This window comes from Macaca thibetana, chromosome 14 (genome assembly GCF_024542745.1).
Source record: "Macaca thibetana thibetana isolate TM-01 chromosome 14, ASM2454274v1, whole genome shotgun sequence".
NCBI classification, from domain to species: Eukaryota; Metazoa; Chordata; class Mammalia; order Primates; family Cercopithecidae; genus Macaca; species Macaca thibetana.
Window position 1 is genome coordinate 34,477,564 of NC_065591.1, and position 27,293 is coordinate 34,504,856.

At 36.5% G+C, this 27,293-nt stretch overlaps 1 protein-coding gene across 1 annotated transcript in view; it reads right to left on the bottom strand.

Moving 5' to 3' along the window:
- Positions 1-27,293, bottom strand: part of DNAJC24 (DnaJ heat shock protein family (Hsp40) member C24) — a 940,502-nt gene that overhangs the window by 681,820 nt on the left and 231,389 nt on the right. The window lies entirely within an intron of this gene.

A 27,293-nucleotide genomic window follows, 5' to 3' on the forward strand; every position in this document is an offset into this window, starting at 1 on the left:
TTTTTTGTTTTCTATGTTATTATTTTCTGCACTTACTGTTTCTTTCCATTTACTTCAAGTGTGCAATACTGTTTTCATCTACCTCCTTGAGCTGATAGCTTTACTCATTTTCAATCTTTCCTGTTTTAAAATGTATGCATTTAAGACTACAATATTCCCTTTAAGTCCTTTTCTAGCTGCATTCTGACAGTTTAGCTATGTAGTGATTTCACTGTCATTCAGTTCCAAGCATGTCGCAAATTCCCTTAAGATTTCTGTATTAACCCTTGAATTATTTATAAGAAGGACTTTGTGTTTCCAACTATTTGGGATTCTTCATTCTTTTTATGGTTGATTGTTGATGTTTTTGCGTCATACAATGTGGACTACAGGATAATGATTCTTCAGTATCTGTTGAGATTCCTTTACCAAGGATACTGTTCAATTTTTGTATATGCAAGTGGTCTCAAGAAGAAAACATATTCTCTGTTGAGTACAGGATTATATATGTCAATTAGATCAAAGTTGTTGGTTGTGTTGTTCACATTTTCTATATGCCTAATTGATTTTTGTTCACTCCACTTACCAATTTCTAGAGAGTATAATTCAAACATCTTTATTAGGATAGTGTATTTGTCTGGTTCTTTCTTTATGTATTTTGAAACTGTATTTTTAGAGCACTCAGAAACAGGATGGGATGGTTCTGTCTCTATTGTTAAAAAGAATTTAATGGTCAAAAAAAGATCGTCTTCATTTTCTTCCCGAAAGTCTATTTTATCCAATGATAATATCATAGTACCAGACAGCTTTTTTAAGTGTATTTTTTAAAGTGTATGCTATAAAAATCCAAACATTTTATTAAAAGACAGTGTGTGCATAATGTAAGTTTCCACCCTACTCCTGTACCCATTCCCTTGGTTTCCCTTTTCAGAAGTAAACTGTTGTGTTTGTATGTACCCGTTTGCAAATATTCTATGAGTTTTTAATTTCAATGAAAATAAATTATATTGGAGTGTTTGTGAATTCATCTCTTCCCTTCAGAAGTGCTAATTCTTTTGTTTGTTGCATTTACTGGCTCTATGATACTTTCATTTCATTTAAAAAATTTTTATTGTGAGTTCATCTTTTTATGAGATTCTTGTTGCTTGGTTTTGTAAGTAGAAATCTGTGAGTACTGTGTTTAAAAAGTGTTTCTAAAGAACTCATTGCAAATGACAAGGTATTTGTAACTGCCATGGTCTCAGGAAAGCTCTCTTAGAAATCTTTTCCTTAAACAGGCATTTTCTACTAGAATGTTGTTGTTCTCAACTTCTAACCCTCTACCTGCCACTTTGATCTTGCCAAAAGGCAGGGTCTTAAATTCTCCTTAAATGATAATTAAACTGGGCATAGAGTTCTAGGTTCATAGCTATTTTCCTTTAGCAACTTTGAATATATTATTCTACTGTCCCCTATGGAATTTACCCTTCAGAATTTTTTTTTTTTTTTCCAGAACAAAATTCTCCTAACTTCCCTCAGTTTTTTTTTTTTTTTTTTTCTTTTTTTGACAGGGTCTTTCTCTGTCACCTGGCTCACTGCAGCCTCGACCTCCTGGGCTCAAGCGATCTTCCCATCTCAGCCTTCCAAGTAGCTGGGACTACAGGTGCACACCACTACACCTGGTTAATTTTTTGTATTTTTGGTAGAGTTGGGGTTTTGTCATGTAGGCCAGGCTGGTCTTGAACTCCTGACTAAGATGATCCACCCTCCTTAGCCTCTCAAACTGCTGAGATTACAAGAGCCTATGTTATCTTTTCTGAATCTCAGAGTCTCTCAAAATCCTCTAAATGCTAAGATCTTTGAGTCTATGTTTGACAAAACCATATTTTTAACAGATGTACAAAATTAGTTGGGAAGCAATAATATCAGTTTCCAAGCCAGGTTAGAAATTCCACTTTCAGCACCTAGGGTCTGTATCTCACTTTTTAAAAAAGTAGCAATGGTGCCAACATCTGTCTTTCTAGAAGTTTTTCAAGTTGCAGTCAGGAAAAGCTCTTATCAACAAGACAGATGGTCAAGTTGTGTTCAAAGATGACTGCAAAGTACTGAAACATTACTTTGTGAGCTCCATAAATAGCCTCCAAGGACATGACTTAAAGACAACTTCAAAAAATATTTTAAACAATGGCATAACTATTAGAAGAAGGATATGAATTCTCGTTTGGTGAGCTAGTTGTTTGTTAGGCAGGCATTGTCCTATAATAACGGGGTTTGATAACATTAGTTTTGGAGTCAGACAGAACAGTCAGACAGTTTATACTCCAACTTCATCATATGTATGTCCTTGGGCAGATCATTAAACTTGTCGATATTAATTTCTTATCTAGTAAAATGAGAATAATTATACTTAGAGTTTGTGCCTGAAAATACCTTAAATAACTAATTATGAGAAATAAGTAGAATCCCTAAAAATTTCAAAAAAATAAATTTTATGTATTCTGAATGCTAACATCGACTTATCCCAAAAGAACACCAAAACCCATAATAATGGACACAATTTCTTCAATAGTTAATACTGATTAGCATTATACAACTAACAAGTTACTGCTTTCATTAATTGTTTTAAAATTTTGCCATTTTTCTAGTTAAATTATTTCATAGCCATTGTACACCATATTCATAAGATTACACTCATATAAAACACACATAATAATGTTTAAGTAATCCACATTTAATGCTTAAAAAATAATCAAACGCATAGCTGTACAAAAGGAAATCATGAATCAAATGATGTTTATGGGTTTATGGAATTGCCTGGGATACTAAACCAGAGCTTTCTGGAAGGAGAACTTCACATGATCCACCTTTAGAAGAGTACAGATGTGATGGTAGCTCCTCTTCCATCCCTCAGCACTTTGTGGGCTACACAGCATTCAGGCTGGTCTTTGTCAATGCAAATAACATACATACTTCACATACTAGAGCAAGGATATTAAATGAAATGGATCCAGAAGTTGAGATATTATTATACATCCCAAATGGGCTTATCTCTGGGTACAGCCGTAATGAGATAGATACTATATTTAGCTACTATATTTAGCAGATGCCTAACACATAGAAAGTGTTCAATAAATAACAATGGTGTTATCATATTGCCATGGTTCTACTAACACATCTTTCCTGTTATACTAGTCAAGTTTTTATATTTGATTCTATAAAAGATAAAACCCCCTGTTTTTTGTACCTTGTCACTTACAATTGAGTTCATGTTTAAATGGTTCTTATTCTGTTTTCCCAATGAATTTTTAATTTTATTTCTATCTTCTTCTACATGTTCCCATCCCCATCACTCCATGAAAAAAAAAAATCTATTTGGAAAGATATGTAATTGGCTTGTGACTTCAGCAAGAGTCAATATGTCATTAAGCGCTTACATTTCCAAAAGAAGATAAACCAGTAAGAAGTTAAAAGACAATATTTTGTGAAATGAAAGTTTACTGGTTAAGAAATTTTCCTTGATGGCTTTAGTTTTCCTCTAGAGAAAAAGTAGTGAAAACTCATTATATTTACAACAGATTTATAGTTGTTGCCATATTCAAATTTTCTCTCCAAGTTGTCTTTAACATGATTTTCTCTTCTTTAAATGACCTTTGTCCCAAAACTCAGAGCCAGCATATAATGAGCATGAGACCCTGTTGTCAGTGGAAACTATGACAAGGCAGCGTCAGAGATTTTAATGAGAAGAGAAAATACCAGGAAAAAAAAAATAAGGATAGAGTCCAATGTTCATTTAGATCAAATTAAGTAAAAATATTTACCTTAGGAGCAGTGCAGGATCAAATCTTCCTTTCCCTGGTACAAGAGCTACCCTTTAAACATGCCTGAGTCAAATCACATGGAAATGAGAACAATAATCTTTTTATTCTTCTGCCTCTCCAATCTACCAAACAGAATAATGAATAAGCCACCAAGTGCCACCAACAGTGCATGCTTCGTGATTTTTACATACAGGCACCATTCTTCTTGAAGGGAGCAAATGCAGGCTGATTCACTGGTAGATCACATGTTGATGATTTTGGCTTTGCATGCTGGGTTTTAACATTTGGGTGCTGCCACCAGACACATGCTGCTGTCTGCTATAGAGCAGCCACAGGTGTCACAAGGTGAACTAAAAGCATATGAGCGTCACTAAGAAAACATGCATGTGTCTTTGATTTCTTATAGAACCCATCTGTAAAACTTCACTCTTCAATCTTCCCTTTTGCTCAGTAGTGAGAACATAGGCACCGGAATCTTTCTAAAACAATCTTCAGAATGTGACTTTCCCCCAGGGACAAGGGGCCCTGGATATTAACCAGAGATTTAAATTAAATATAGTTGATGATAGTAGTGAGTAGGAAAAAATACAGATTTGCCTATAAAGAACAAATAATGTTCCTGTTTTCAAACACCCCAACGTTTTAAAAAGAACCATTCCTTACTATATCTTATCCATATGTGTGGAAAACTTTTTTTAAGTTTAAAATAAGGGAATAATACATATTTAATTATTGTGTTGGTTTAGATGATTTATGTTAAAAATATGTTAAAATGATGTTTTTAAAGCTGCTGGTAATTTCTAAAAGGTCACAGAGAGATATATACAAAAAGATAAAATTTACCATTAGGGAATTAGTACATCAAAGAGGAAACTGTATACATTCAGTTATTTTTAAGACATAATCACTGTCTCAATTGAATTACCTGGTGATTAACAGAAAAATATTTTAGAGGGCAGATAAGGCAGTCTTGATACTGATTGCATCAAGCAGATTGTTAGAGAGGTGGGAGATAAAAGTGAATATGGAGTTTCAACATTGTGACCCTAACGTTTGATAGTCAGATAAGAATGTCCACTCTACAGGAAGTGAAATACAACAAAGCATGATTAGATCACAATGTTCAAGGAGAGATCTCATTTTTGTTTTTTTTTATGATGCAAGAATAAAAGCATTGTTTGCTCTCTCAGATGATATGTACTTCACTAAGTGTAAAAATAAAGAACTAAAACTGAGTCTACTTTTGTATCTTACCTAATTTCTTCCATGGAATGTGAAAACAAATCAAGAAAGACTGAAATAGCCATAACTTTACTCATGTAATTTGGTAAACACCTATAATTTACAACATCTTTTTATGTTCATCATCTGGTTTGATTCTCATCACAACTCTGATAGATAAACTGGCTGAGACTATTATTATTTCCACTTTATAAAATGAGGAAAACTGCTTAAAGAAGTTAGGTGATTTGTCCAAAATCAAATTATCAGTGTTTGAGCCAAAACTCTGTCTTTGGCTTGTAAATGTACAGCAAGGACATTTTCTCCCTTCACTCACATTCTCCTTTCTTTCTCTTCTTCACTTCACTCAGTTTTTCTTTTTCTTTTTTTTTTTCGAGACAGAGTCTTGCTCTGTCGCCCAGGCTAAAGTGCAGTGGCGTGATCTTGGTTCACTGCAACCTCCGCATCCTAGGTTCAAGTGATTCTCCTGCCTCAGCCTCTCAAGTAGCTGGGATTACAGGCACCTGCCACTGTGGTCAGCTGATTTGGTTTTTTGTGTGTGTGTTTGTTTGTTTGTTGTATTTTTAGTAGAGAAGGGGTTTCACCATCTTGGCCAGGCTGGTCTCGAACTCCTGACCTCGTGATCCACCTGCCCCAGCCTCCCAAAGTGCTGGGATTACAGGTGTAAGCCACCATGCCCGGCCTTGACTCAGTTTTTGAGTCAATCACTGTGGTAATCATCAAGTCCTATGTTAGCAAACAATTTTTTTATTGCAGCAGATTCAGGAAGCTTTTAGCCAATGTAACTGAAGTCAGTCTGGTTTAAGATTTACATCAAAGTGAATAGTAAAAAATTCTCTTTTCCATGCCTATTTTTGTCTCGTACAAGCATATATCCAATGTATGTGATAATTTGTGATATGTACGTATGGTCTGGCAAGAAAAGCATCAAATGTGCTGTCATTTGTGCATACAGAAAAACAATTTGAAATATTTATGATAGTCCTTTGCAAAACGTAGCAAATTTCTTATTTCCTGAAGTCTGCTTTAGCGTAACATCTTGACTATGCTATAGGCCTAATAACCACACAGCAAAAAAGACAAGAGAGAGGAAAGGAGGATGTCTGAATTTCTCTAAGCTCTAATTATCATGTTGGGAAATCAGGATGTCACTTTTCTGTTTTGTTTTCTTTGTTTTAGCTTAACAATGCATTTAAATGAAAATCCATTAAATAAACCAATTTTCGTAGCAGAAATAATAGCATTTTTTCAGCAGAGTTCATGATCTTACTAGTCAAGACAAACAAGATTTCACTTTTTAAAAACAAACTGTTTATCAGCCTGCAGAGAGATAGAAATGAATGATGCAAATTCATAGCACATAGTTGTGGGAGAATAGTTAAAGGCAATTTATTCCCACAGTTTCTTGTCAAATAAATTCCCATTCTTTATGTAAATACCCAAGAGGCAAGGTTAGTTGATAAGTTACAGAGAGGGAACCATTTCTTCTCCAATCAAAATGGCAAGGCATTTCTGAAGCCCTGAATGATATGGGGCTGCATTAGGTAACTGAAGAATTGATAAGCAGAGAGTCCTGGCAGATAAATTGTAAAGGTTTGGTGCACTTTCATTTGTTTGTTATAAAGTCTAAAGCAAAGATGTTGTGGAAATGGAAATAATCAAGATAACAATAATGAAAATAGCTAACATGTACAGAGCACCTGCTCTGGGTCAGAAACTGGGCTTTCAGAGGAAGTACCTACATAAATTACATAATTATTCACTGCATGGATTAGGGTATTGAGGCTTAGCAAGGTGAGGTGACTTTCAAGATCACAGTGGTAAATGATTTAACTCAAGCTTGTCCAACCCACAGCCAGCAGGCCACATGCAGCCCAGGACAGCTTTGAATGTGGCCCAACAGAAATTTGTAAACTTCCTTGAAACATTATGAGATTTCTTTTTTGTGTGTGTGTGATTTTTAAAGCTCATCAGCCATTGTTAGCATTAGTGCATTTTATGTGTGGCCCAAGGCAAATCTTCTTCTCCTAATGTAGGCCAGGGAAGCCAAAAGATTGGACACCCTTAGTTTAGCTGTAGTCCCAACCCATCTCGGGAAAGAGCTTTAGAGGAAAAATCAAGTGCTCTGGCTCCAGTTTGGGCTCCTTTGCTAATTCTATGGTTTGGATAATTCACATGACTTTCATGCACTTTAGTTTCCTCACTGCTAATGTTATAAGCTCAGTAATTCCTAATCTGTAGTAGACAAACTCCTGAGGTGGGAAAGGAGCAAGCAGTGTGCTTGGAGTTCATTGCAAGTGATCCACTAACTAAATACATCATGTGTTTTGCTTATATATGTGTTCCTATTTTACAGGTGTGTAGGTTTGTTTTGGGGATATCAAAATAAACTTAAAGAATATTTCTGGATTCATAGATTCATTGTCATGATTATGTTCTCAAACAATAAACTAAAAAAGTTTATTATTAAGTTGGGACTCTCAAAAACATTTTTACATCAAAATTGGGCCTCTGTTTCTTCAAAGGTAAGAAATCATAAGTCAAGATGATATCTCAAAACCCTTACAGTTGTAAATTTCAATGATTATAAGAGGCAATTAAAATGACTTATTAATTTTTAAAAGTTGCAGGAGCAATGCATTTAGATTACCTTTTCCCCAGTCATACAACGTATTTATGTGCTGCTTTTTTTTTTTTTTTCCTTTTTTTTCTGGCAAAAATGGTGACTGCCCTGAATGTTTTGTTGAGATAGTCATTGAAAAGCAGAAGCTGGTAGATTTACCAATAGCTGTTCCTTTGAAGTCTGAAGTCTCAGTGATTTTTTTTTGCATAAATTGTCCATTTCCTATTGAAATTGGTGATCAGTTTGATAAACCTTAGGAACACTTAGGTTTTTTTCTAGGTTAGATGCTTGAAGACCACTGATAGTTAAATCAGAAATCAGCCATGTCATGTTTCAGTAGATGGAAATCCTCTCATTCTGTCCACTGAGAATAGTGTGGATGACTTTTAACAACTTTAAATGGCTAAGGGCTGCACCTACAGTCCTGATGATTGTAGAAACAGCTAGTGCTGGAATGTTGTCCTTGAAGGTTTCAGATGGCTGTTCCAACCACGTTGGTGGCCTTTCTTGGAACTAAGTTGCACAATTCTCCTTTTGTTCATATGATACAAAACAAGCTAATTCTAATCAGGCATCTAACCTCCACTTGCTCATGGTGGGATAGTAAATGGTTACAAACCTTCTGCAGGGCAAATTGGTCATGTGGATGAAAAATATTTGACTCAGTAGTTTTTCTCCTAATAATTTGTCACACATGCCAAAAAATCATGTATATACAAAGTATTTACAGTTAAAGATGTTTACCCTCCTATTACTTATGAGAAGTTGAAAATGATATAAATGGACCAAAATAGAGGTTTGATTACCTAAACTATATTATGTCTATGTAGAAATACCATATAACTATTACAAATTTTTGTAAAACAAATTTAATGACAATAAAAGATATCAAGTGAATAAAGGCAAGTAGGTTACAGATATGTATGTAAAGTATGATTTCCCTGAAATTTTAAACTTGTTTAAAAATATGTTGATGATTTTGTTTGCTTTGATTTTTTTACAATATAAAACCTGACATGGCATTTGAAAATAGAGCTTAGGGTATATCATAGGCTTCTTCTTATTATTTGTTTATTTTTTTTTGAGATGAAGTCTCACTCTGTTGCCCAGGCTGGAGTGCAGTGGTACGATCTCAGCTCACTGCAACCTCTGCTTCCTGGGTTCAAGGGATTCTCTTGTCTCAACCTCCTGAGTAACCGGGATTACAGGCACCTGACACTATGGTTAATTTTTTTTGCATTTTTAGTAGAGATGGGTTTTCACCATGTTGGCCAGGCTGGTCTCGAACTCCTGACCTCAGGTCCACCTGCCTTGGCCTCCGAAAGTGCTGGGTTTACAGACATGAGCCACCACACCCCGCCTAGGCTTCTTCTTCTTCTTCTTCTTCTTTTTTTTTTTTTTCTTTCTTTCTTTTTTGCTTGCTTGCTTGCTTGTCTTTCTTTCTTACTCTGGGACTTGTAGTTAGAGTATCTGCCTGGAAACTTTTCTCTCCTGTTATTATGTTACTGGTTAACAGACATCTTCTCTAAGCACCTTTCAGAGATCCCCACTCAGACTCAATCAGGTTATTCCATTTTATTGTGGTCACAGCCATGTGAAGTTACCTTATTCACTTTTTTGTACATTTAATTATCGTTTGTTTCTTCTCAAAAGAATGTAATATCCATGAGGATTGAGGCCTGTCCACCCTATTTCCTGCTATGTCCCTGACACTTGGAACCATGACACATAATAGGCACTCAGTATTTGTTAAATAAATGATTTCATAAGCCTATGAATCATATTTCTGTCTTTTCTGGTGGGCCTTTGGGATTCTTTGATTCTAACTCAGAGAGGAATCATGGCATCTTGATATTCATCAGAAATAAGTCTATCCACCAATAGCTGTCAAACACTTCCAGTCATCTCTGTTATCTCTGTTATTCATTTGACAATCATTAATTGAATCTCTATCATGTGCTTATGATTATGCTAGGAGCAGACAGAGATATCAAATAAGAATTAGATGAGTTTTTGGCTCTCAGGAGGCCCATGGTTAATGGGACATACAGATATACAACATATGGTGGGATGGATCACAAACATATGGTGAGATAAGAAGAAAGAAAGGGGTCAGCAGGATGCTATGAGAACAAAGTAGGGGAAGTGATGAAACCCCTCACCAATATGGAAGCCTTCATGGAGGTGAGCTGGAAAGATATTCCAGGCAGAAGGAAGGGAATGTGTTTTGTCATCATGCCATGTTCCCAGAAGAATGAGCAGCTCAGTGTGATAGATGTAGGTGAAGAGATGAGGCTGGTCATTCAGGCAAAGACTTATTGAGGCCGTTCCTGTGCCACGCTAAGTAGTGTAGCCTTTATAATAGGGAATGACAAAGAGTTCTAAGCTTGAAGATTTCACAATGGATAAAGCTCATTTAAAATTAATAGGAGTTTCAATTACTTAGGAAAGAATATTCTGCATTTAGTGGGCATTATCCTTGATTCTTTCTTTTTTCTTACCCCTATACCCCACATATAATGACTAAGCCCTGTAACTTGAACTCCAACATATATCTCTAATAGTCTATTTCCTTTCATCTTAATTCCTTCTATTAAGGCAATAACACCTCTTGCTTGGACTATTGCAGTAGTCTCCTAGTTGGTCTTCTCATTTAAATCTTTCTCTTCAATCTATTGTCTACATGGCTGCCTAGGTCATCTTCTAAAATCATGAACAAAAGTATGCCACTCCCCTGCTTAAAACGCCACACACTGCCCTTTGTATAAAATTCAAACTCCCTCAAATGGGGAGGGATCCAGCCTCTACTGATTATTCCAGTCTATTTTGAATCTCTCTCTCCTTTACCCAATAGAGAATAGCCAAGTTTGGCCTCCTTCTCATGCCTCAAACACACCAAACTTTTCCTGGTCATAAAGTCTTTACAAGGTGTTGCATCTGCCTGCAATGCTTTTTCACCTACTTCACCTAGTTGGTTCTTTGTCATTTTCAGTTATCAGCTTAAACTTTATCATATTCCCTAATTACTCCATCACAGTAAGTTCCCCCCTGCTGTGGTAGCCAGCCTCCAAGATGGTCCTCAGTGATCCCCACCTCCTGGTATTCATGCCATTATTTAGTCCCTGTATCAGTGTCCGAGGGCTGCCATAACAAGTTACCACAACGTGAATGGCTTGAAACAGCAGAAATTTATTTTGTCACAGTTCTGGAAGCAAGAAGCATAAAATAAAAGTGTTGGCAAGACCATACTTCCCCCAATGGCTCTAGGGAAGAGTCCCTCCTTGCTGCTTGTAGCTAATGGCCACCTACAATCCTTGACACTCTTTGGCTGATACATGCATGACTGTAGTCTCTGCCTCTATCTTCACATGACTCTTCCCTGTGTGTCTGTTTCCAAATTTCTCTCTTCTTATAAGGACATCAACCATTCGACTTAAGGCCCACCACATCCAGTATGGCCTCATCTTAACTTGATTACATCTGCAAACACTTTGCTTCCAAATAAGATCACATTCACAGGTACTGGTACTAGGACTTCAACATATCTGTTTGTCAGGAACAAATTCAATGGACAACGGTCCCTTCCCACACTGAATACGACTAACCTGTGCAATTATTATGATATGGAAAAATGACAGTATGTGGCTTTCGAGGCTAAGTATAAAAGACATTGCAGGTTTCCTGCTTGCTCTCACTTGGCTCACTCACCCTGGGGGAAAGGAACCCACACTGAGAAGACACTCAAGCAGCCCTATGGAGAGTCCTCGTGGGGAGAAACCTCCTGTCAACATCTGGCACCAACTTGCTAGTCACATAAGTGAGCCATCCAAGCTGATCCTCCAGTTTTAGTTAAGCCTTCAGTTGATGGTAGCTCAAACCAGCATCTTCACTGCAACTTCATGATCGATCTTGAGCCAGAATCATCAGCCAAAGCAAGTTATGAATTCCTGGCCCATAGAAACTTTGATATTAAAAAAATGCTTATTCTTTTAAGCCACAGCAGTGGAAAATTAATACACCTCTTATTTTCTGTTTTATGCTCATTATAAAACTTGTATTTAATAAATATTAGCAATTATTGTTATTAAATTATTTAGAAAAAGAAAATTATCTTAGGTATCATATCACTTGAATCTATTTATGATTCATCCTTCCTCAGTTATAACTGCAAAATATGATAATGTCTAAAGGCCTCTAGAAAAAAATAACTTTCTTGCTGATTAGTAAAAGAAGACCTACCACTTATTACAAAGAAACAAACCACAGATACACACAAAAACATGAATGAATCTCAAAAATGCTCAGCAACACAAGCCAGACACAAAAAAGCACATGCTACATGAGTCTATTTATATAAAACTCTAGAAAGAGACACATCTAATCTATAGTGACAGAAAGCAGATCAGTGCTTACTTGGAGTTGGGGGTGAAGGGGTAGATTGGCTGCAAGGAGGAACAAGAGAACCTTTCAGGGTGACAGAGGTGTTCTATACATTGATTGGTGTGGTCATATGAATGTACACATTTTCCGAAACTCATCAAACTGTGTCCTTAAAATGCATGCATTTATAATATCTAAATTATATCTCAATTCAGTTGGTGAAAAAAAAGTACAATTTTTTGATTATTCATTGAGCCAAGTGCTTTACATAATTATCTATAGTAAAAAAGCAATAGCCTCATTTTTGGAAAATGGAAATTGATCCTCAGATTAAATGACTGCTTCAAAGCCACACAGTCTTAGTTCCAAACATTTTGCTTGTTTCAAAATGCTTTGTTAAAGTTAAAAAAAAAGTTATGTTATCTAATTCAGGAATGGCAAACCCTAATATTTTTGGTAGCTTAGTAATATACATATATAGGAGGGGGCCAGGGATAAAGCAATAGTGGAAAGTTGGGACTTTTTTTCCCCCTTGGAAGTTGAGGGACTAGACAAATAAATCATGCCCCAGAGTCAAAGTCAACCTTTGAACATTCTATAGGTGTGGAACCTGAAACTGAAGAGATTAATTAACTTGCCTATGGTCACCCAGTTACCAAGTAGCAGATCTCTTGGGGAGAGAACCAAGTTGATGTAGGTGAAATAGGAAAAAAGATGAAAAGTAGAAAATCAAATACTTAAAATAAAACCCCACTATGTAAGAGGTGATTACATTTACGTATTTATTTAATTCAAAAATTTGGTAGAATACATAGTGGAGCTCATCTGAGTTTTCATGACCGATTCATTTGCCTGTTCATTTTGCCTTTCTCAAAGTATTTATTGAGCCATCATTGCATGCAGAATAGTAGGCTTGGAGACCTACCATCCTGTGCACTAAGTGTACCATCCTCCTAGAGTCCTCCACATCAGCTACCATGAGCGTCCGCAAGTCAAGCAACCATTTTCATGACTTTTGTCCCGACTGTACATGTAGAACCTTGTTCCACTTTCCTTGTCTCCAATTATCTATAATACACACTTTAGACTTTATAATATCCCTGTATAATGCTGCCTGGTCCACTAATTGTTTTAAATATGTATGTCTTATCTTCCAACATAATTTATGAAGAACTTATCCATGTAACCAAATACCACCAGTACCCCAAAAACAATTGAAATAAAAATTAACAAAATAAGAGATTTCTGAGCAGAGTAAATGTGAATATTTAAAACGCCTTAATAGTCCCATAGTGCATAGCGCAAAGTTAGGCACATAGAAAACTCTCCATCAATTCTTATCACTTGATTATCCTGGTGTCAGAGGATGTCTTAGGCTGTATTCCCCAGAAGCCCAACCTGAGATAAGGATTTGAGTGCAAGTAGTTAATTTGGGATGTGATCCCTGGAAGTGCTGATGGGGACACAGGGAAGTGAGACAAGAAAGGAAAGGAAGTAAAGACAAGGACTGTTCACTCCTATGTGGGTAATCGGAGTTCAGTTCCACTGGGGACTTCTGGAAAAAGTCTGTAGAATACACCTTTGAGTTGTCTGGCCTGAGGGGTGTTTATCTACCAATTTCCATTCATCACTGGTTGAGAGCTGTTCTTTGGGCATTAAGTTCCCAGGGCCCCCTGTGCAAGTGGAGCCTGCAGTAGTGGTCAGGGAAAGCACCTTCAGTAAGTACCAGGTGCCTCAGTAGACTTCACTCGTGTTCATGGGAGTGAGGAGTTCTAACACAACACATCAGGGCACTAACAGCTTCTGCTACACAGCACATTTCAATCAGAGGAAAATTTTTTTCATGGAAACATTTATTCAGTGCCAACATTGTGATATACTCTGGAATATAAAAGTAAATAAAACATGTTCCTTATCTGCTAGGAACTTAGATCTGTCACTTCTCATTGAAGAATAAGGACAAAAGAAGAGAAAGAAGAAGGAAGAAGGAAGGGAAAATAGCCCAGCCTCCATTCCCATTCAATCTGTACTCTCTGATGAAAATTTGATGCTGCTCTGCCCACCAATTCATTATAGTCATCATTACTAAATAGCCATCAGGTTTAATGGCTGGTAGTCACCATGAGAGTGGCATGGAGTCAGACAAGAGTTTAGAAGAGTGAGGAGGTATCTTTGTTCACCTCTGGTCCCTAGTGTGTTCCAGGCCTGCTTCATTGAAATTTCTGCATCAATATTTCATTAGCTCATACCAAGCATGCAACATGACTTTGTGTGCAAATTAAACTAATATTTGAAATGAAGAAAAACAATCATGGGAGAGGTAGTCACTTACCACAAAGACTCTGCAAAGGAGTTACACGGAAAAGGCAGTTGTATTTTTGTGCTTTTGCCATAAAATGGAGCAGACAGTCTGTTCTGTAAAGTACTATAATTATAAAGCAATTTGCCACCTCTAATGGGAGGACTTTCTTTCATAAAATATTAACTAAATATAATATCGGTGCAATAGGTTAGAAACAGTCTTAGTTTCTCCATAAAAAGTCAATTTGTAACCACTGTGAATGTCTTCTTCAAGATGATGGTAACCAGAAACATCCTCTGTGCCCAACGTCACTTAGCCTTGAATTAAGCCCAACACATTTCTGCTGTCCTCCCTCGCTAATTTGAGGCTAAGTGTTTTTCCCTGTAAACATGTTAGTTTGCAATGCTGTTCTGTCTTCTCGCTGAGCACTTCTCAATGGAATGCACTGCTATTACCCTGGCAGTTTTGTTGTGATGATGGTGGCCCCCAAAGTCTAAACTGTCAACAAATGAAAAAAACGCAAAGCTAAGTTGAAGACACAGTTTGCAAAACTCAAACCTCTCTGTACTGTTGAATTACTTGTGCCTTTTGAAATCATGGAAAGAGATAGTTCTTTTTGTGAGATTGATATTCTCCAGGCAGGGTTGTTGTCCAGACTGCAAATGCAGGCAGATCTGCCTGGAGTTACCAACTCTGATTTTGCAGGCAAAGGCAAAGGCTCTGGTTGCAAGGAGACAAACAAACAAACAAACAAAAACAGCTTTTTTTTTTTTTTTCTTTTCTGCTTATATATTTCCTTATATTCAGGAACTGTTTTTCCAATGCATCTTGGTTATTATCCTTTTTCATCTCTCTAACTATTAGTCAATTTGTTTTCTAGGGAAAAGAGACAATCCAAAGTGAAAAGTGAAGGTGTTTATCTCCCAATATTATTTCAAGCCACTGTGCTATTTTTCACCGACTTCTCAAATTAGAGAGAGAGAGAGAGAAAAAAAAAAACACCGAAAAAACAAAAATAAAATCCCCAAACACTCTTGTTTTTAAAACCATCTTCATTAGACATAATGTATAGAAAATCCATACTTGCTTATTTGGAAATTGCCTGAGGGCTGCATCCACTTCCATACATTCCTTTGTTGATCTACAAGTCTTCAATGGATCATCAAATTCTATTGATTGTAATCAGCAAAATCCTTTTAGTTTTCTCATTCTTAGCAGTCTTGAAATTTAGCCAGAAAGTTTTCAGAGAGGATATTTGTTATAGTAAGACCCAGGAACAGAAGCATTTATTAGATAAATTCTGAATGAAAGCTGGAAGTAGAACTCTGGCCCTATGTTCCCCTCAATGGATGTGAATATTTTGCTATAGGTTGGTTGACAGTTGCTATATGTTCTGAATGACTGAATGAATGAATGAATGAGTCCATGAATTTAATCAAATATTCATATTTAAATATTGGAATTTTTTAAAGCATGCTGCAAACTGGTATTTTAGCATAATCTAAAATATAATATATATTTTATGTATTCAATTATTATGTTGAACTTATTTTTCTTTACTATATATACCACAAGTGTTTATTTGTGTATATATATGGGTGTGTGTGTGTGTGTGTATATATATATATATATATATAGTGAAAAAATAATCTAGAGGGATATACAGAAATATGCAACATGATAAAACTGATTCTTTCTAGGAGATGGGATTCAGTGGCGGGCTTCCTTTTAGTTGTGAAAATGGAAAAAAAATATATAGTTGTGAACTATTTCAAATCTCCAGGAATAGAATACAGACCACCATAAGAAACACTCACAGAACCACCTCTCAGCTTTATCAAATCTTAACATTATGCCATATTTTGCGTCATGTCATTTTTTAAAAGGAAAATAACATTTCAGACATAATAGAGAAGCTTTTCATTTTTTCACATCATGTGTTTCTATAATATTTGAATTTTAAGTAATAAACATATTTATGATCAGCAAAAAATCAGTAACAACCTGAAAATACATGTCAGCTAAGTCAAACTGAAGAGAAGAGGGTTCTCTCTCTTGCCAAAAAGTTTTTCAAAATCTGTTAACAAGAAATAAATGATCTTGTTTCCGTCTGTCTTTCGGCTCACAGCTGTCTGGCAATTGCAAGTGGCAGGTCGGGACTGAAGAAACACAATGTCATCTTAGGTGCTGGTGGGTTGGCAAGCCACATGTTCCGATTTATCCCTGTCAGCTGCAGGCCCTATTAACTATTTTTAATGAATCACCACTGCTTTTACTTTTGCCATCAGCCATGACCTTCACCATTTAGAAACACATGGTCTCTCATAAACGATAGCCCACGACATATAAACTTGAGAAGGATTCTATCACAGCTCAAACTACAATATCTATCACTAAAACAAACGGCTCATTCTAGCTGAAGAGACACTCATATATATCACGGAACCAACCTTCCATATTTTGAAATTTACTGCCCCATGTTGGCTGATTTTTTTTTTAAGGAGGCCAGGCAACCTTGCTCACTTAATACTTTTGATAAACTTCTGCTGACAAGGAGTGTGATTAATGATGGTTAAAAGAATTGAATCAAGAGTAGGAAAGACAGAGCCAAAAAAGCAGACTGCTGGGCTGATGGAAACTAACGTCTCTACAGAAATATATGATGGACCCTCCTTTTTTACCATGCCAAGTAATTACTTGCACAGGCCTGTTGTAATAATTCCTATTACAGCCAAAACGGAAAAGTCAGTAACTCACCGCCCTGGGACAAGGTGAAGGCAAGGCCAGAGTAGCATGGATCAATATTTCATTTACTCACTGAGGTTAGCTTCTATCCCTGTATCAAATTCTTTTACAGAAAGCCATGAAAGAAATGAGGTTTGCTGCAAAACACCAATACAGAGGCCTTGTTTCCTTGGGGTGCTTATGAAGGAAGCAGAGCAACAAACCCTTTCAGGAAAACAATATGCACTCAAGGTCACTCATTACTTGCTACTGTTGGAAAATAAAGTGCCATTAGCCTGATATGAGTAATGTACATCAATCAGCTGCAGACCAGAAAAAGTGTGTTTTCAACTTGGTGGTGCTGCTAATAATGAATGATCCATTTGAACACTGTCTACACAATTTGACAATTGTGAAAAAATTTTCTCTTGACAGTGTACCATTTGTTTAAAAAAAATCCCATTAACATTTATCCCTGATTACCTCCTGCCTTAAAAAAAAGAAAAAGAAAAGGGAAGAAAAGCCATAACAATTCCTCTGCCACCAAGAAGTTTTGTACTTTTCTTGCACTTAAATTATAGTTCAACTACAAAATACCCTATAAAACAAAAAATGAAATATATCTTATTGTTTCTCAACAGGTTTCCTTTTACAGAGTTTAAAATGTATGTACCCTATTCTACTCTAAGTATCCTATGTTGCTTTCTTGGGAAAGGATTCAGTACTAACCAATTTTCGATCATATATGGATATACTGAAGTAGGTTGTCCTTGATACTGAATTTTTTCAATTTCACTCTAAAATCAAATTTAAATAGTCCCAGCGTCTATGAATTCTATGCTGAATGCAAAATCTAATTTTTTTTCTCACTACATTTATTGGTTAGTGTTTTGGGTTAGAATAGACCACAATGTTGCACTGATCTCTTTCTCAAGATTTTATAGGAACTTCTATTTACAAAGAATATTTTCACTATGACACACATTTCCATGCAGAATGGTCTTAGGGAAATATTCTTGTATTTGCTTTTTTTCCCCCACATCTATATAATTTCCAAGTTACTTTTCTTATGATTCCAGGAAGGAAAGCAACATAGAAAGACTGATTTACTTGCTTAAACACATAGTCTACTAGCAATAATAACTGGTAACCTTGAACATTTCTTACGGTTTGTGTTTTCAAAGCCATTCTATACCAGATCTCCCTATTTCTGTGCCATGGAATGAAGTTTAGATCAAGGGTAGGGAAGTCCTTGACTGTTATATGGGCCTTAGATCCATTCTCATCTCCAGAAAGCAAAGGTCAGCTGGGCTCAGCATTGATTCAGGCCAGCAGGACTTGCAGCATAGCCAGTCGACATCTTGGAAGTATTTTCAAGCATTTGGGGTCTGCAGATTGTCCTAAGAATTTTCACCCCTCCTCCACTCCACCCCTTAAACTTGGACCCCAGGAGTATTTCAAGGGAAATTCAATCCATATGTGCCTGATTCGTGTTCACTTAACTCATTGACATGTTGTTTTCCAAGAGCTGATTGATGTACAAGGAGTCTTCTGACCTTTTTTCCTGAACCTTGCAGAACTGCCATTCTTTGAGCTGGAAAATTGCCTTTTACTTGGGGTAAGTAGCACTTTTGAGAGTTGAAAGTTTTAAGCTCAGCTTGAAACATAGTTCCCAAATCTGCGTGGGATCCTGGGTTTGACAAATGTGGCCTCAATACCTTTGTATAAAGTCCTTTCTTGCCTCATATTTTTTTTTCATGTGTGACACCCGTAGCTAGAGGAAAAAATACAAAGATTGTGATAACTTTCAGAGCATCCAAGCAGGTTTCTTTGGAAGTTGCAGCATCACTCCAATGGTTTAAGATGTCCAAGTCCATCTGTTCTCTTGAACCACCCTTCACTTGCCTTGATTTCTTTCATGTGGTCTCAACCCAAAGGACTTCCTTTGCCAAGTTTTAAATGTGTAATAAAGGCAGCAGCTGACTTTAAACCCTGCTTTGATTCTGTTGGGCAACATCTCAGCTTGGGTTAGGTTCCCTGGCAAAGTATTCCAGTAGACTTTCATAATACTGCCCCTTGGAACTCATCCTAAATTATGCCCCTAAATCATAAAAGTTATAAAGACAAGCTACTCCCTCTCTCACTTCTGCTAAGTTAAGAGGGAGCTGTGACGGGGGCTGTGCCTCTGCCCATGGACAACTGTTAATTGATCTAGAATTGCTAGAATAAAACATGAAAGAATAGTCTCTTAGGTCTTCTAAAACTCTGGATAGAGAGGCTTAATTAGGGCGTACAACAGAAATCTACAAACCCAAATGCCTACAGAAGCCAAACAAGAAATGTAGATCGGTGAAGCAGATTGAGTGATGACTGTTTTAAATAGAGAACCCACGGCTAAAGGAAGAGCCAATGTGCAGACACAGCCACTGTAAATGGTTTCTGGCTTGGTGTTGCTAGGTCTCTTCATTTTTCAAGAGAAGCTAGAAATCCCCTAATTGCAAATATTAGAGTGTAATTCACATATGGAAAGTCCTGTTTATCAGCCAAATTTAGCCTACCAACTACAAATATGTGCTATACAAAGTTACAAAGGAAAAGACGACTAACACCTAATATTTACTGGGAAATTGTTGTATACTAGAACCAATGCTAAGTGCTTTATAGACATTATTTAATTTGCTCCTCACCATTTTCCTACCCCATGGATATTATTACTTTTCTCAATCATAGCAAGAGAAAACTAAGATCTGGTGTCTTTGTTAAGAAGTACAGATTCTTAAGTCGTTCTCCCAGACCTACTGAATTAGAATCTCTAGGCATGAAACCCCCAGGTGACTGAAATGTTCACCAAAGTTGGAGAACCACTGCATCATGCTATGTCAAAAAATGTATGCACTGAACTGGTGCAACTCCTCAGTTTATAAATAAGGTGCTTTTATAAACTCCTCAGTTTATAAATGAGGCTCTTTCTCTCTTTTTTTTTTTTTTTTTTTTTGAAATGATGTCTCACTCTTTCACCTATCTAGCACCATCTTGGCTCACTGCAACCTCTGTCTCCCAGGCTCAAGTGATCCTCCCACCTCAGCTTCCCAAGTAGCTGGGACTACAGACACATGCCACCACGCCTTACTAATTTTTCTATTTTTTGTAGAGACAGGATCTCAATATATTTCTCAGGCTGGTCTCGAACTCCTAGGCTCAAGTGAAAGTGATTGTACTACCTTGTCCTCCCAAGGTGCTGAGATTACAGATGTGAGCCACCTGGCCTGGCCAAGAGAGAAACTAACTTGTTCAAGCTTAGACAATTGAGTCAGGACTAACTTCGAGAGCATCTGTGATAACTTTCAGAGCATCTCTTCAAATATAAGAAGCCAAGCCTCTGGGAAATAATAGCAATACTAGTATCCCAGGTACCCATTTACTGAGGATCTATCCTATACAGGCAATACACAACAATGATAACATCCTCACTTCAGCTTCATAGAAACTCTGAAGCAGACATTATTGTCTTCATATTATAAATGAGGAAACAAGCTCAGAGGAATAAAATGGCTGTCAAGGTCATGCAAACGGAAGTAAAGAATTAGGTCTGTTTAAATTCAAGTGTGTCTGTTTCTGAACCCAGAGCTCTTTTCATTATGCAACAAGGACAAATGCTGCTGGGTCCTTTACACTGAATGCTGATGGAACTGTAGCTATTAAGCAGAAGATATGGAGAGCACATTCAAGGAATCTCAAGATGATGATGATGGCGATGATAGTGGTGATAATTAGGAGAGGGGGAGCCATTGTCAGGAATCCTCAAATTGTAGAGAGGGAAATCGATTGGTAAAATCACTAACGAGGTGAATGACCTAGCGGCAGGGGCCACTCCTTCCACTTTGAAGATTGGCTTCCTCATCTTCCAAGTGAAGGAGATTTTGATAGGTAATCTTTATGCTCATTTCCAGTTTGAAAAATCTGTAACTTTAAGTGGAGAAGCAAGTAGAATCACATATATTTACGCGAACCTAAAAGGAGACATGAGTGCTTTGACCTGCTAAGGCAGTCCAGGCTGCTCACGCCACAGAACCAGCCCCAGCGGGGTCTGGCAATGCCACTGTGAGAAGACTTACGTTTAGCCTTAGAACCCTCCGCCAAACATCTGGAAAGAAAACTGCAGCTGAGGTCAGCTGATCAGGTCCCATAGGTCAGCTGATCAGGTCCCTTATCAAGGAGGCAGCCTCGTCTGGCCCCTGAGTGTGTCTTTTGATCCTCAGGGCTGGGGATTTGCTTCTATTGCTTTCTCTGCCCTTCTCTTCCTCCCAATCTCTATGTCACCATCCTCTCTTCAAATACAGGAAGCCAGCTCCTTCTGTGATGGAGTAAACATTCCATTTGAGGTCAAGGCACTCGGACCTCTGCTGTACTTAGTTCAAGCTCCAGCCAAAGGCCAGAATCAATACCACAAATCACTGCCAAAATGACAACAAGGAGGCTCTTGTCCATTTGCTCCCCTTGTGGAAATGCTATTTCTAATGCCTAGCAATTTCATTAAGTCAGTTTCATCAGCCTGTGTTTCCTTAAGAGGTCTGCACTAAAGGCTGTCTTTGGCACCAGAGAGAACAGGTCCCGGCAACCATTACCTGAGTAATACATAGCTCCTCAGGGGTGTCTACGTGTTTACAAGTGGCTATGCCTCAGGACAAACAGCCCCCTCAATATTCAAAAGCATTCTGCACAGAAAAGAGATCAAAGGCATTATAGAGGAAACATCTATCTCTGCCAAATGTATCAAGCTATATGAATCTGTTCTTACACAATGTCAAAGCAGTTCAATATAAATGTAACTTGTCATAAAGTTATCTTTTGTGGAAAAGAAATGTTGCCATTCAAAAACACATAAAGCCCCAGCTTGCCTCAAATGGTGCATACATATTACATCTTCAGAATCCCACAACTAAATCAAATCAGTGTGAGGCAAAAAGAGGAGTCTGAAAAGTTTAATTTCTGTGCCTACTGAATACCTGAATAAAGAGAGAGGGCTTTAATCTCTGCAAGTTTCTGAGTTTAAAGAGTAAAAGAGGTTTATTCGTCCCTCCCATTTTCTCAAAAGGCTATCTTGTTTTGGTTTTTAATAGTTCTGCTGCTAAGTGTGCACACAATACATAGAGTTCAGGAAGGAATTTCTGATCTCAAGTCTAGGATTCAAAATAAATGAAGAATTTCATTACGTTGTTTGGATATTTTAGCTATTATAACTTGTACAAAAATATTCATTAAAAAACGGTTGATAATATTGAAAAGCTGGAAACAACCTATGTGTCTATCTAGCAATAGAGGAACAACTAGACGAGCTATGGTGTAGCTATGTTATTTATGTAAACAGGGCAGAGAGCTGCCACAAGCGGGTGTATAGGCTGTTTACTGCACAACTGCATAAGGTACCATGTGTGAATGATAGCCCCGTTGTGGCCACTATTTTAAAGAACGAACTAGATTGAAATGTACTAATATTAATAGGTTTCCAAGAAACGTTGTGGAGGGAAAGAAAGTTTTAGAATAATATATTGTATGCTATTATTTTAATTAACATACACTTAAAAAACAATAATGCATGTGTGTGTACACACATATGTATGTATATATGTATATGTGTATATATACATACACATATATATGTACATACATACGTGTGTGTGTGTATACACAAAATAACCTCATGGCAAGAATGACTTGTGGGGAGGGGGGAAGGGACTGAGATTGGGGGTAACCATCAAAGTACTCTCCCCATATATGTACTGATATAATTTCTAAAAGAGTAAAATGAATGGAAATTTAAAAGAAATGTTTAAAGAATTTAAGGGAAAATTGTGGAGCAGCTTAAATTCACATTTATGATTATTTTCTGAGAGAACTGGTCAGCACAGGACCATGGGACTCACATTATATAATTGTATATTTATGCACCCATTTCCCTCACTAGGATAAGAGCTCCCAGAGAGCAGAAACTGTCTCTATAGAATTCTTTCACCTCTAACAACTAGCACAATGAATACCACAGAAAATTGTGAATTAATGATCTCATTAATTCATCAGTTCATTTGTTCCACAAACAGTTAATGAGCACCTACTCTGTACCCTCATAAGTCAGGGAACACAACCCAAAGAGCTTACATTCTATGAATGAAAGAATGAATGAATATAAGCTGAGAGAAATCATCTAGAGATCATAAAATCCATTTCAAAAACTCTCCCAAATATGTAATTAATCTATTTTAAAGAATTTCATGCCTTAGAAATTCCATTATTTTGCTAATCATTTCCATAATTAACATAACTTTTTTCGATTTTGTGACCATTTTCTTTTTTTTTTTAATTTTCCTTTTTTTTTTAAGTACAGGCTATATTTATATTTTAAACTGTAACAATCTAGTAGATTCTCTCCTAGATTTTATCCTTTGATTATAAATAAATGTTTTAAAATAGCTATCCTTTAATGACACTTTGCATTGCTGCAAAATTCTACTTCATCACAGTAATAATTTCTCATAACAGCATTGCTCTTTATATTTTACCAAATGCTTCTACATATTATTTTTATGTCATCCTAAATATAATTTTCATTTGCTTCTAACAGAAAATAAGTGAAATGAGCAGTATTTATTTAATAGACCCATAGGCTAAGGCTCAGTGGAATTAAGCAACTTGCTCAAGGTTAAAGAGCTAGGAACTGGTAGCATCAGAACTAGAACCCAGATCTTTTGAGTTCTAAGACAAGAGTCACTCATTGCATCATGTCTATACACTTAGTTCAAGAGTTCTGGGGCAAAAAGACTTAATTTTTTTAAGAAACCGTATTTATTTGAAAGATGAGACAAATACAACTCAAGGGAGAGCATATACAGCTGTAAACGTGCATGCTGTCTCCAAGCTAAGGTGTGTTAAACATCTAAATTGGAGTTATGCACGCTCGGTTAATATCTATGGCTTCTTTATGCTTACCATTGAGATTTCAATTCATGAGGGCAGTAACAACAACAGCGAAGACAGTTTCTTAAGGCTTTTCCTGCACTTCTGTGCCCTCTATTTGATCATCTGCCAAGGTTTGTGAATAGTGCCAAATCAAACAGCACAGCATCTCTATGAGTCTCCTCCTGGGAGTTGAGGAATTCTGCAGTTGGAGCACGGGGTAAGATATAAAAGGCACAATTATGTTTTTCTTTGAAGAGTTTAGAGGCAGACAATGTTAATCTATTCTTTTGGAATTTCTGGTGCTAAACTCCCTTCATTAAACAGCCTCTTCACTTCCCTTTGCTTTTCTGGCCAGGTTATCCTGCATTAATATAAACATCCTAAAATAAGGAGGAATACAGTGATCTGATTCTTTTGAGCTTTCTCAATAAGAAGATCATACATAGGCATCAAAGGAATAAGAACTTGATTTCCATTTGCATTCTAAATTACCTAAGAAAAAACGTTAGAGTTTTCTCATACTCATTTTGTGCACTGATTTCTAGTGATCTCTTTTCCCTTGCTTATGTTTGTCTGAATTCAATACCAGGAAAATTGTATTAGTGTGTTAAGTGTGATATTATTCTTTTTTATTTAATGGTAATTACTTATTAAAATTGTTTTGAAATATATTTGAATTTTCTCTTCAAAGATGCTTTCTTTTCTTGCTATTTAACCTACTTCTATTTGGCTTCATGGTCTAACTTTTGTTAATCTTGAGAAAATTAGCAAAATTAATGCAAATTTTGGATATCATTATGATAGCATGGGATTATTTACAAATGCAAGCAGATAGACCTTTTAAGTGTAAAGAACCAAAAAGCAAAGTGCTTATAGTTTTATCATTGGCTCTTTGGTTTTTCTTATAAAGTATGTGTTTTATATTAGTAATCATCAGCTAAAATGTTTTTAAAGAAAACATAATTATAAGAGGCTGAGGCAAGAGGATCACTTGAAATCAGGAGTTTGAGACCAGCCTGAGCAACATAGTGAGACCCTGTCTCTGCAAAAATGTTTAAAACTCAGCCGAGTGTGGTAGTGCATACCTGTAGTCTGAGCTACTTAGGAGGCTGAAACAGGAGGATCAGTTGAGCCCAGAGTTCGAGGCTTCAGTGAGCTATGATTGTGCCATTCCACTCCAGCCTGGGCAACAAAGTGAGACTCTGTCTCTAAGAAAGAAAGAAAGAAAGAGAGAAAGAAGAAGGAAGGAAGGAAGGAAGGAAGGAAGGAAGGAAGGAAGGAAGGAAGGAAGGAAGGAAGGAAAAAAAAAGTAAATAGGCCAGGCATGGTGGCTCACACCTGTAATCCCAGCACTTTAGGAGGCCAAGGTGGGTGGATCACCTAAGGCCAGGAGTTCAAGACCAGCCTGGCGAACATGGCGAAACCCCATATCTACTAAAAATACAAAAACTGCACTCCAGTCTGGGTAACAGAGCAAGACTCCATGAAAGAAAGAAAGAAAGAAAGAAAGAAAGAAAGAAAGAAAGAAAGAAAGAAAGAAAGAAAGAAAGAAAGAAAGAAAGAAAGAGAGAGAAGGAGAGAAAGAGAGAAAGAAAAAGAAAGAAAGAAAGAAAGAGAGAGAAGGAGAGAAAGAGAGAAAGAAAAAGAAAGAAAGAAAGAAAGAAAGAAAGAAAGAGAAAGAAAGAAAGAAGGAAGGAAGGAAAGAAAGAAAGAAAAAGAAAAGAAAGAAGGAAGGAAGGAAAGAGAAAAGAGCAAGCAAGCATGTCTAGCTTTGTTTTCTTTAAAATAAGTTTACTTTTCATTATTATGGGTACATCATAGTTATATATATTTATGGGGTACTTGTGATGTTTTCATGCAGGCATACAATATGTAATGATCAAATCAGGGTAATTGGGGTATCCATCACCTCAAGGATCCATCATTTCTTTAGGTTAGGAATATTCCAATTTTATTATTTTAGTTATTTTAAAATATAAAATAAATTATTGTTAACTATAGTCATATAGTCACCTTATTGCGCTACTGAATACTAAATCTTATTCATTCTAACTGCATTTTTGTGCCTATTGACCATCCTTTGGTTTTTTTTTATCTACCCCTCCCTGCTACCTTTCCCAGCCTCCAGGAACCATCTTTCTAGTCTCTATCTTCGTTAGCTCAATTGATATTGGTTTTTTTTTTTTTTTTTTTTTTTTTTTGAGCTCTCACATTTGAGTGTGAATATGCAGTATTTGTCTTTTTGTGCCTGGCCTATTTCACTTAATATAATGGTCTTCCGTTCCATCCACATGGCTGCAAATGACAGGATTTCATTTTTTTTATAGCTGAATAATATTCCATTGTGTATATATGCCACCTTTCTTTATTCATTCATCCATTGATGGACACTTAGGTTGATTTTATATTTTGGCTATTGTAAACAGGGTTGCAAACAAACATGAGCTTGCAGATACCTCTTTGATATACTAATTTCTTTTCTTTTGGATATACACCTAGCAGTGGGACCACTGGATCATATAGGGGTTCTATTTTCAGTTTTTGAAGAACCTCCATGCTATTTTCCAGAGTGGATTAGTGGCTATAGTAATTTATATTCCCACCAACAACAGTGTATGAGGGTTCCCCTTTCTCCACATCTATGCCAGCATTCATTATTGTCTGTCTTTTGGATAAAAGTCATTTTAACTGAAGTAAAATGATACCTTATTGTAGTTTTTTACATTTCTCCATCAGCCAAATTTTTTTATAAAATAGTACCTAGTCTTTGCCATAAATATTACAAGAACTAAAAAAAAAAAAAAAAAAAAAAAAAAAAAAAGTCCTGAAATCTAGTATTTAAACTTTAATTATGTGGCAAGATGGGCTAGATGCTCACCAAACCCATTCCTCTTCCTGGGTGTAGGAATAAGATAAAGGAAAACTCTTCCTTACTGTAGAAATATAGTTAATAAAGGTACAAGAGAAAGGAAATAGACAATTACCATTAAGCAAACACCAGAGTAATCGTTGTGTGTCATAAAAACAAGATCCATCAATGAATGCCAAAATTAGTAGGTGAAAGTTTGAAGGGAAACACTTTCTATAGCTTCAAAATGTGTCCCCTAAGATATTTACTAACTACAAAGAGAAAGATAGTAAGTTTACAGTGGTGAAATCCAGTAGACACCAACTTAACCAAGTAATCAAAGTCAACATCACTAGTAATAAAGACATTAATATTATGAACCCAGATATAATGCACTGAGAAAGACACAACATCATTTCTCCCTCTTGGGTAAGGCCATGTGAT